Below are 12417 nucleotides of genomic sequence, written 5' to 3'. Positions count from 1 at the left end.
TCTGGAATCTTCCATTTGCAAGACTGAAAGGGTCCGTGGACCACCCCTTCAGAATCACCAGGAAGCCTGTTAAATATGCAGATTCCAGGGCCCCTGGCCCTGAATGGGAGTCTCTGGGACTGATGCCCAGAAAGTGGCATTTTTAACAAGCTTAACAGGTTTTTGAGGTGACCCTTTTTTTGCCACAATGAAGTCTGACTGACGACCGTTACCCTTTGATAAGACTCAGCTTTTATCTTCCGACACAAGAACAAATGTAGCTAATGCCTTGGAGCCTGCAACTTAATAGCAAGAGCTTCCCCGCCCTGCAGGGCGAGTTAGCACACATTTGTGCTTTGCTTGATTTCCTGGTTGTTTTGTTTAGGGGCGTGGGGGTGTGTTTTCTAGTTTATTTAAGCATTTACTCAAATAGAACCAGCTTCCAGAAACAATAATAAGAAAAGAATGAAGGGAAAACTAAACCAGGAGGAGAAAGCAATGGGTGGTGGGGGGAGGGAGAGGGCTGGGAAGAAAAGCAGCAGGGTGGGTCCCCTGGGGGCGGTGGGGGTGGGAAGAAGATGAGGGAGGAAAGGTTGTCACCTCACAACTGTCAACAGGACTTCAGAGAGAGAGTGGAGACATCTTTGACATGCTTTGCTGCAGGTCAATCTTGAGAGACTGGAGACACCTACATTTGTTACGAAGCTTTGCTTGGATGTTGTCCAGTATCATATTTGAATGTAAAATCACCCCGAGGTGGCTGGCGGGCACCCTCGTTGGATTTGGGCTGTAGACAGTTGCGAAGAACAAGGAGTCCAGAATAGTGACGGGTCCAGGGTAGAAATGCTTTACTACAATGGCTGCAGGGGAAGCAGGAAGTGAAGGCAGGAAGGGCTCTGAGCCGGGGACCAGAGGCCCCAAGGAGGCACTGAAGCATCTTGAAAGAAGCCCCACGGTCACCCACCATCTAGGGTCCAGGGGAGGCGAAGACAGGAAGTAGGGGAGGCGGGGGAGGGGTGCCCCTAGTACAACTACCCCCTTCCCTCTTAGTGATTCGATGACCAAATTCCCAGTGTCTAGGCTTTTCAGGGAGTGCGGGGGCGGGAGAAGGACTGCTACTTTCAAGGCAGGACGGGCAGAGAGTATGTATGGGGGTCAGGGGGGTCCACTCTAGGCTCTAACTTCTTTCCTAAAATACCTAAAATTGAAACACACCTTACACTGAAGACTTGCTTTGCTTCTGACTCCTGCTCCTAATCCCCGGGAAAGATTCAGAGTCCCATTTAGCCGGCAGAGCCCATCAATGGTCCACGGAGCTGGAGGTCCCATTGCTCTGCATGCCTCAGCCCGGACACAGCACAGATGACCAGCTTCCGTCAGGCTGACCAGAATCCACCATCCGACTAAGGCCAAGCAGGGGGATCCCCAAAGAAAATAGTGACCCCAGGGGTGCCTGTGTGGCTCAGTCGGTTGGGTGTCCGACTTCGGCTCGGGGCATGATCTCACAGTTCGTGGGTTCGAGCCCTGCGTCGGGCTCTGTGCTGACAGCTTGGAGCCTGCTTCGGATTCTGTGTCTCCCTCTCTCTCTGCCCCTCCTCCTCTCTCTCTGTCTCTCTGTCTCTCTCTCTCCCTCTCTTTCAAAAATAAAGAAACATTAAAAAAATTTTTTTAAAGAAAATAGTGACCCCAGCCCCAGCCCAGGGAGACTCTATGCCTAGGGAGACAAACCTGGGGACAGAGGGAAGCTGTGAGGACAGAATTCCTGAGACCTGGCTGCCCCTTGTTCTTCATTTCCCCAAGTAGTTTTTTTGTGGGAAACCTTCTTTAAAAGGCGGGGCAATGTTTTCTCAAAGATATTCATGGCAAGACACCATTCCCACCTCACTTCCCCACTCCACCCCTCCCCCAGCTCCCTGGGGTGGAAATTCCTGATCTAGCCCAGGATCCAGCCCCGGTGACATTCCAGATGAGAGGCAGGAAGTCAGCAAACATCCACAGCCCATGATTGGGCCCACGATTTTCTGGCTGTGTCGTGAGGTGGCGTAAATGCAGAATGGGCCACATGTCCTCACCTCCACTGGAAAACCATCATTGCCCAGGTTTTGCGTTAGCTTCCCTGGTGTCCCCACTTCCACCTTGCCAACCCCCAACCCAACCACACCAATTCCTCTCCCCTTTGCTGGGTCCTCTGCCCCTCACTCACCCCCCTCACTGTTCCTGGACACCAGGGGCTCCTGCTCAAAGCGTTTCCTGCAGCATTTCCCTGGGCCTGGAAGGTTCCTGCCCCTACAAGCACCTATGGTTCACTCTCTCATACTTAAGTCTTTTGCTCAAATCTCTCCTTCTTGGGGAAGTTTACCCTGTCTTGCCCCTACCCCTGCAACCCTGCCCTCACCTGGCCCTCTCACTCCCTCTTACCTGCTTCCTTTGTTTCCCCGCTCTCAGGGAAATGCCCGTCTTACCCTACAGAAGTAAGAAAGGAAAACCAGGGGTCTTTTTATGGCTTCCTTCAATTGTAGAGAATTGTAGAGCACCCCTGAGCCCACGAAGCCATGGATTCCATGGCCATCTGTAACACTGAGTGTGCTTAGAAGGTGAGAAGGGGAATGGGGTTCCGTATGCCTCAACTCCTAAAAATTCCCAGAGAAAAATATTTTTTGTAAATGCCAGAAATATGATTGGACTGCTCATGAAATCAGCTGACATGAATCATGATTCTGTTTGTTCTGAAACCATAAAAATCACAACTTTTCATCATGATAGAAATTAAAAAAAAAAAAACTAACGTGTGCAGCAAATAGTTCTAGAACAATTGGCTATCCATATGTAAAAAAATTAAAAAGAAAACAAAAGAAAATCAACCTCATAATCTCATACCACATACAAAAATCAAATGGATCATAGGGGCACCTGGGTGGTTCAGTAGGTCAAGCATCCGACTCTTGATTTCAGCTCAGGTCACCATCTCACAGTTCATGAGATTGAGCCCTGCATTGGGCTCTGCCCTGACATCATGGAGCTTGCTTGGTATTGTCTTTCTTTCCGTCTCTCTCTGTCCTCCACTGCTGATGTTCTCACTCTCTCTCTCAAAATAAATAAATAAACTTAAAAAAAAAAAAGGATCATAGACCAAATTGTAACAGGTAACACAATAAGCTTCTAGAAGAAATATGAGAGAGAATATTTTGAGACTGTGGTCAGCAGGATGACTTCCTAAAGATGTCCATTCCCCAATCCCCTAGAACCTGAGGATATGTTAAGTTCTATGGCAGAGGGACTTTGCAGATGTAATTAAAGTTACAGACTTTAAAGTATGGAGAGTATCCAAGTGAGCCTAATCTAATCATGTGATCCCTTAAAAGCAGAGAACTTTCTCCAGCTACAGCAGAAGAGAAAATTAGAGATTCCAACTATAGAAGGATTCCCCATACTCTTACTGGCTCTGAGAGTTAGGCCCCCAAGTGCGAGCGTCAGAGAGAAGCCTTTGGGAACTAAGGGCAGCCCCGGCTGACACTGACAAGGAAATGGAGATCCCAGTCCTGTGACCTCAAGGAAATGGGGCCTACCAACAACCTGAATGAACTTGGATTCTTCCAAGGAAGTGGATTCTTCTTGAGCCTCTCAGCAAGAGCTCAGCCAACCAACACCTAGATTTTGGCCTTTTGAAACCCAGAGCAGAGAAACTGGCCAAGGAAACCACACTTCTGACCTATAGAACTGTGAAATAACAAATTTGGGTTGTCTTAATGCCCCTCAACTTGTAGTAATTTGCTACAGCAGTAATAGAAAACTAATAGAGACCTTGGGTTAGACAAAGATTTTAAATAGGACATTAAAAAAAAAAACATGACCTGTAAGAGAAAAAAAAAAATGTATGAATTGAATTTGATCAAAATGAAAACCTACTGTTCTTTAGAAGAGACTTTTAGGAAAATAACAACAACAAACAACCAAGCCAAGACCAAAAGAAAATTTTTACAAAACACGTATCTGCTGAAGGACTCGAATCCAGAATATACAAAAAAATCTTACAAGTTGGTAATTAAAAAGACACAATGGCCAATTTTTCTTTCCAGTGGGGAGGGCAGAAGATTTGAGCAGATGCTTTGTCAAAGAAGAAACATAAATGGCAAATTAAGCACACAGAAAGATGCTCAACATCACTGGCCATCAGGGAAATGCAAATTAAAGCCCCAGTGCGATAGCATTATATACCCATCCACATGGCTAAAATTAAAAAAGACTGACAATACCAAGAGGAGACAAGGATGCAGAACAACTAGGAATCACACGTATGGCTGTTGGGAATGCAAAATGGTACAGCCACGTTGGAAAACAGTCTCAGTAGTTTTTGTAAAATTAAACCTATGATTATCATTTCCTCCAGTAATCCCCCTGTAGGTATTGAAATGAAAACATAGGTCCACATTGGGGCGCCTGGGTGGCTCAGTCGGTTAAGCATCCAACTTCGGCTCAGGTCATGATCTCATGGTCTGTGAGTTCGAGCCCCACGTCAGGCTCTGTGCTGATGGTTCAGAGCCTGGAGCCTGCTTCTGATTCTGTGTCTCCCTCTCTCTCTGCCCCTCCCCCATTCTCTCTCTCTCTCTCTGTCTCTCAAAAAATGAATAAATGTTAAAAAAATCAAAAACATAGGTCCACATAAAGACCTGTACATAGACGTTCATAGCAACTTTATTTGTAAGGGCCAAAGACTAAATTGGGAAGTAACCCAAATGTCCATCAACAGGTGGACTGGTCAAGAAATTGTGGTTCATTCCTGCAATAAATGTACATAGTCTGCAATAAACACTACTCAGCAATAAATAACCAAGTATTCACACAACAACACGGATGATCTCAAGAGTATTATACTTGCTGAAGAAAGCCTGACTCATAAGGCTGGTGCATTAGTCTTCCAGAGTTGCCGTGATAAAATCTCAGAGACCGGGTGACTGAGACCACGGAAATGCATTTATTTTCTCACAGTTCTAGAAGCCAGAAGTCCAAGATCAAAGAGTCAGCAAGGTTGGTTTCTGGGGAGAGCTCTCTTCCTGGCTTGCTCACAGCTACCTTCTGGCTGTGTCCCTACATGGCCTTTTCCTGTGTGTGTGTGTGTGTGTGTGTGTGTGTGTGTGGAGAGAGATTTCTACTGTTGCTTCTTATAAGGACAGCAAACACTGGATTCGGGTCCACTCAAATGACCTCATTTAACCTTAATTATCTTGTGAGAGGCCCTATCTCCAAATATAGTCATACTCTAAGGTCCGTGGGATTAGGATTTCAATATATGAATTTGGGGAAAAAACACAATTCAGTCCATAATAGCTGGTAATGGTATAATTTCATTTATCTGATGCCAATTGTATGACCTTCTAGAGAAGGAAAAAGGAGAGGAACAAAACACAAATTGGTAGTTGCTCTGGGCTGGGGGCCAGGGTTAGAGGAGGGAATTGACTGCCAGGGGGCCAAAAGGAACTTCCTGGGGTGAAGAAACTGTTCTCTTTCTCTTTTTTTTTAAAGTTTATTTATTTTGACAGAGACAGAGAGCAAGGGGGAAGGGGCAGAGACCGAGGGAGACAGGATCTGAAGTTGGCCCTGCGCTGAGAGCAGAGAGCCCGATGCAGGGCTCCGACTCACAAACTGCCAAAGTCAGACGCTAAACCAACTGAGCCACCCAGGCGCCCCAAGAAACTGTTCTCTGTCTTGAGGGTATTGGTGTCACGTAGCTCTCTACTTCTGTCAAGACTCACGGAACCTACATCCAAAAGGGGTGAATTTTACTGTATGTAAATTATGCCTCCATAAGCCTGACTTCAAAAAACTCACACAATCAAGCAGTCGGATCCCTCCCTCCCCCCAAAGTCAGACCCCACACTTTGGTCCCGCTTGGTCCACAGGGTCCCCAAGATTTGATCATTCTTGTTACTTGCGCTTTTGACAGTAACAGATGTGTTTTCTAGACTTTTTCCTCCAAGACGTCTGTAGTGGAGGACCCATTTACAGGTGCAGTTACCGGGAAGAAGGCTCTGTGACTTTATGATCCCTACAACTCCGGATAAGGATGTAGAATTAATCCAGACTGTATTTCATGGCCCGCGTAGGCGAGTCTTAAACACAAACAACAACAAAAACAAACAAAAAACCCAAAAAACAAGAAACAAAAACAAAAACCAAAAACAAAAAACACCACCTTTATTTCATCTTAGATCTTTAGTTTTCCTATATTTTACCAGAAACCAGTGGCTGAATTCTCTAAAGTAAGGACGCGTCAGCTGCCATTCTCAGAAGTGCTGACAACAGAGACCACAAAACAAACAAACACTCATCCCAGACCTCTCTGGCAGCAGTTACTAACCTTCTCGGTGTGGAGACGAGCATTTCTCAGCAAGATTGGGAACAGCACGCGCCTAAGGCGCTCCTGCCGCGGCTTGCTGTTCCAGGTTTCCCACACGGCTGAGTGCAATTCAGAAAACGCCCTAGGATTGAAGACTCCTCAATCCTAATGCTCTACCTGGATACCCAAGCAACTGCAAGAAGTCACAGCCCGCCGGATTATGGTTAGCCGGCCAATTGCCAAGAGTGGAGTAAATAAATGGAAGAAAGAGCTGATGAGTCAGACTGTTAATCATAATTAGCCTTTCAAAGACTTTTCCAGAGAATTCTTTCGCTTTGGGTCATTTATGCTATCATATATCATTGAGTCTAGGACACCACAGATTGTAAGGAGGGGGAAAAATTGCAAATTAAACTGTGTCACCCTGATTTCTTATTTCTTAGGGACTGCATTGTGTACTTATTCAAGAAGCTTTTAAACTTCAGACTTTTTTTTTAGCCCATATCACCCATGAGCCAATAAAAATATGTATGCAAAGAAAATTGGTTAGTTAGGGTGTTTCTCAAACCTATTCAGTCCAATTTTCTTGAATCGCATTTCAAATCAAAGTCGTCAAATTCTGTGTTTTGCCAGACTATCGTCTGCTAGGCCAAGGTTAGCAAACTCTGCAAAAGGCCAGAAGATAGCAAATAATTTGGGCCTTGGAGGCCATACACCAACTCAACACTGCTGTGACACACAAACGGCCATCGGTGATACTTAAATGAATGAGCACGGATGTGGTCCAAAAAAATCTTTATGGACACAGGAATTTGAACTTCATATAATTTTCACATGTCATGAAATATTCTTCATCTTCGGGGTTTTTTCAACTATTTAAAAATATAAAAACCATTCTCTTAAAAAATTTTTTTAATGTTTTTATTTATTTTTGAGGGGCAGAGACAGAGCACAAGCAGGGGAGGGGCAGAGAGAGAGGGAGACACAGAATCCAAAGCAGGCTTCAGGCTCTGAGCTGTCCGCACAGAGCCCGACACGGGGCTCGAACCGGTGAACCACGAGATCATAACCTAAGCTGAAGTCAGATGCTTAACCGGCTGAGCTACCCAGGTGCCCCCAAAACCATTCTTATTTACTGGCTACCCAATAGTAGACAGTAGACTAGATTTGGTCTATGGGCCATAGTTTGCCAACCCCTACTCCATAGTGAAGGGAGCATCGGGAGCACTGGTAATGCAGTCTATCTTTTTTTTTTTTCATTAATGTTTATTTATTTATTTTTGAGAGAGAGAGAGAGAGAGAGAGAGAGAGAGCACAAGCGGGAGAGAGGTGGAAAGAGTAGATTATACAGAATCTGAAGGAGGCTCCAGGCTCCAAGCTTCAGCACAGAGCCCGAACACAGGACTCAAACCCACGAAGTGTGAGATCATGACCTGATCCAAAGTCAGACGCTCAACAGACTGATCCACCAGGTGCCCCAGTCTATCTTTTTAAATCATGAACTCTAGTTTCCAGGATTGTCCTTGAACAACCCATTTTGCAAATTTGGATGCTGGGGAAGGAACACTGGTCAGGATAGATGGGGGTATGATGCAGTAACTCCAAAATCTCAGTGGTTCAAAACAACAAAGGTTTATTTCTCATTCATGCAAGGTCCTTCGAAATGTCAGGGCTCCTTTCTAGGGCAGCTGTCCCCCATGCAATGACTCAGCTTTATTCCTCCATATCAACACATGTCCCCTCGATATTGGCAAGGGACAAGAATGTGGAAAATCACACACCAGCTCTTAAAGGTTTCCCTCCAGAAGTGACATATTTCACTTTTCATTGGCAAAACCAGTCACGTAGCATGATGGCTTTTAAATACATCTACAAATTCATGGACACTGCCACCTCCAAAAGGTGGAGTCTAATTTCCCTTCCCTTGCAGGTGACTAGAGCAGGCGTCTTGATGCTGACATGGGGAACGTTGTAGAGGCTGTACTGTGTGACTTTCGAGGCTAGGTATCTTATCCCATTTGGGCTGCGAGAACAATTTAGCCCAGGCTGGGAGCCTTCAAAACAACAGAAATTGATTGCCCACAGATCTGGAGGCTGGACATCTGAGGTCTAAGTGCCAACATGGTTGGATGAGGGCCCTCTTCCAGGTCACAGTCTTCTCACTGTGTCCTCACATGGCAGAAGTGGGAAGGGAGCTCCCTGGGGTCTCTTTCATAAGGGCACTAATCCCATTCATGAGGGTTCCCCCATCATGTCCTAAGCACCTGCCAAGGTTCTACCTCCAAAGACAACATTGAGGGTTAGGTTTCAACATAGGAATTTTAAGGAGACATAACATTCGGTCTAGAGCAAATGATTGAGCAATATTTCTGAACTTAAAAAAAAATGTTAATGCAACATAAACTATAGGTATAATGATATCACTGGAGTCAATCTGACCTTAAGTCATTGAAGTATACCAGATCCAACTGCCCAAGAATGGTCCTGTCACTTTACATGTACATAGAAAGAAATATAAATTTCTCTACACACACACACACACACACACACACACACACACACACGTAGCCTTACGTAACGTTTATACCTATGTGTCATAGCTAGAAATGAAATTTCCTTTAAAATTTGCTTTTAACAAGTCCTTAATAATGAACACTGGCCTTGTTTATAGTTAACTGGTAACCATTATATCACAATAGCAGGACATGATAGGTAGGATACGAGCAGGAAACAACTTGATTCTTTTTCCCAGGGCCCATTCAAACCACATTTGTGGATTCAACCTTTATCTCCCCTGAAGTGAAAACTTTACTGAGGTTTTGGAACCCATACTTCTTTCACTCTTTTTTTTAAGGTGGTTAAAAGACGCATAACATTAAATTTACCATCTGAACCATTTTTAAGTATACAGTTTGGTAATGTGAAGTATAGTCACATTATGGTGAAACAGATCTCCAGAACTTTTTCATCTGAAAAAAAAAAAAAGGTCATTTCAAACTCTTTACCCATTAAACAAAAACTCCCATTTGCCTCCTTTTCCCGGCCCCAGCTTCCCACCATGAACCACCACTTTATTCTCCGTTTCTACGAATTTGACTACTGTAGATGCTTCTTATAAGTAGAACCAAACAGCATTTGTCTTTTTGTGACTGGCTTATTTCACGTAGCACAATGACCTCAAGGTCCATTCATGTTGTAGCATGTGATGGCATTTCCTTTGTTTTGAAGGCTGAATGATGTTCCGGTGTATGTATAGACAACATTTTGTTTACCTATTCATCCACCAACGGACATTTGGATTGCGCCCACCTTTTGGCTGTTGTGAATAGTGCCATGACCATGGCTGTGCAAATATCTCTCCTGGACCCTGCTTTCAAAAGTATGGGATCCAGTGGAATGACTAGACCATATGGTAGCTCTAGTTTTTATTTTTTGAGGAAACTTCAAACTGTTTTCTGTTGTGGTTGTGCCATTTAGCAATCTCACCAACGGCGCCCAAGAGTTCTGGTGTCTCTCCACTCTTACTAACACTTGTTATTTTCTGTGTTTTCAATAGTAGCCATCCCAAAGGGTGGGAGGTTTTATTTCATTGTGCTTTGAATTTACGTTTTGTTTAGCCACTCTGAAACAATAAAAAGTCCTTTGGTCTGTTTCAGCTCCAAAGGACAATCTCATTTTAGCAAATATGGTAGGCAGAATAGCACCCCTAACACAAAAGATACCTTAATCCCCGGAACCTACGGATATGTTTTGTTACAAGGGAGAATTAAGGTTTCTGGTCACCTTCCCTGACGTCCCCAGACAGAGGCTAGGAGGACTTGAAAGGGGCAGGAGAGACCATCCTTACCAAAGGCAGATATGGAACGATGTTTGCATCTTCTGGGTGAGGCAGTTTCCCAGTGATGATTCCTTCTCTTCAACAGCACTTTGCGGAATCCTCACCAAAGTCACTCCCTGGGGACCCTGGGGCCATTCTGGTCTCTGGCCAAGTGCTTCTCATCCGATCTTCATCCTCTGTAGCCAGTGATACCTTCCAGCCTCTTTTTGCTGATGGCCTTTGTCCTTTGGCAAGAAGCCTTCAAAGATAAGTGTTTTACAACGACCCCAAGGCCAGATCCTTCCACAAGTCCTCTTGGCTCATAAGAACACTCTGGCATCCCACAGGGGCATCTGGGCGGCTTAACTGGTTAAGTGTCCAATTCCTGGTTTCGGCTCAGGTCATGATTTCACAGTTCATGGGTTCAAGCCCCACATCAGGCTCTGTGTGATTGGTGAGAAGCCTGCTTTGGTTTCCCTCTCACTCCCTCTCCCTCTGCCCTTGCCCACTTGCTCTCTCTCAAAAGAACAAACAAACAAACAAAACCACTCTGGCATCCTTTCCCCTCCCCCATCAGAGGTAAATGTGCAGTTTTCTCTCCATCGAATATGCATCTTTGCTTGGCCATCAACAGGGCAGTTCTAGCCATAGCCATTGACCTTCTCAGAGAAAAAAAATGCTTAAAAATTCATTAATATAGCTGCTTATACCATCTTGAACTTCTTCTAAACAATGGCCAGGATCCATTCAACATTTTCTTATGGTGAGTATTATGAACCACTTTTCTGTTCTTGCTTTTAGAGACTTTGCCCAAGTTCATTCTTAGTTAGCCAATAGATATATGAACCAGCAATAATTTCATGCATTAACAATACACTTGTAGTCATGATAAATACAATGTTCATAAGAACTTAGGAATCAATCTTGAGATAATTCGCATCTTATCCTTAAGTAAGTTATTTTCATAGAGCTATTTGCAAAGTGTGTGTTCTCTGAACATTTCCCCCAAACTGGTACCCTTTCTGACTTTAAATTCAATATCGTTGCACTATTTCCATAGAGGCAAGGGACACATTACCAGAACTCCCCATTAATTACAAGTGGCTTTAACTACCCCTTCCTCTCTCCCCTTCCCTTCCACATCTTACCCAAGTTTAAGTTTCTCTAATGGGTGCAAAGGATTTTTGCATCATGAAAAAGATTACTGCTGATGTCATCTGACCTCAACTATCATTCTAAAAACCAGTTTAGACAACTTTACAATCCAAGACCAGGATATTGAGACCAAAATGACCATACAAATTCTTAGTAATTAGTTCTTTGTAGATCATCTCTTAAGGAAAGCACAAGAAGCTAATAACAGTTGTTGACTCTTAGAAGAGAACAGGGGATCTGGAAAAAAAAAGGGAGGAGAAGAACTTACATTTCTCTAAGTGTCATTTTTAACCTTTTGAGTTTTGTACTATATATTCCCGACTCAATTTTTTTTTTTAATTTTGAAAATAGTAATTTGCATTTGAAAGTATAAAACTACTTTTCTAACAATGTTGTAAATAAAAGTCACCTTTTTATATAATAAAATAGTTTTTGGGGCACCTGGGTGACTCGGTTGAGTGTCTGACTTTGGCTCGGGGCATGATCTCATGGTTCCTGAGTTTGAGCCCCACGTTGGGCTCTGTGCGGACAGCTTGGAGCCCGGAGCCTGCTTCGGACTCTGTGTCTCCCTTTCTCTCCCCGCCCCTGCTCGTGCTCTATGTCTCTCTCTCTCTCTCAAAACTAAACAGTAAACAAAATTAAAAAAAAATAGTTTTAGAAGTTTTAAGATTAATAAGATTTCATTCATATTAAGATTAATAGGTTTCATTATGGGGAATCTAAAAAACAAAATAAACAAGCAAACAAAACAAACGGACTCTTAAATACAGAGAACAAACGTGGTTGCCAGAGGGAGGTGGGTCAGGGAATGGGTGAAACGGGTGAAGGGGATTAAAAGGTACAAACTTCCAGTTATAAAATATGTAAGACACAGAAATGAAAAGGACAGCATAGAGAATATAGTCAATAATATTGTAATATTGCTTTATGATGACAGATGGTGACAACACTTAGCATGGTGAGCACTGGATAATGCATAGGATTATCAAACGAGTATAGCGGACACCTAAAAACAATATAACGTTGTATGTTTACTATAGTTCAATAAAAAAAAATACCCCCAAAAAGAGGGAAAAAAAGAAAATTTTTAAGAATAAATTTGTGTATATTAGATCTAGGACTTATAATTGAG

The sequence above is a fragment of the Felis catus genome, chromosome C1 (genome assembly GCF_018350175.1).
Source record: "Felis catus isolate Fca126 chromosome C1, F.catus_Fca126_mat1.0, whole genome shotgun sequence".
Classification (NCBI taxonomy): Eukaryota; Metazoa; Chordata; class Mammalia; order Carnivora; family Felidae; genus Felis; species Felis catus.
Note: the sequence above shows the minus strand (reverse complement) of the source record.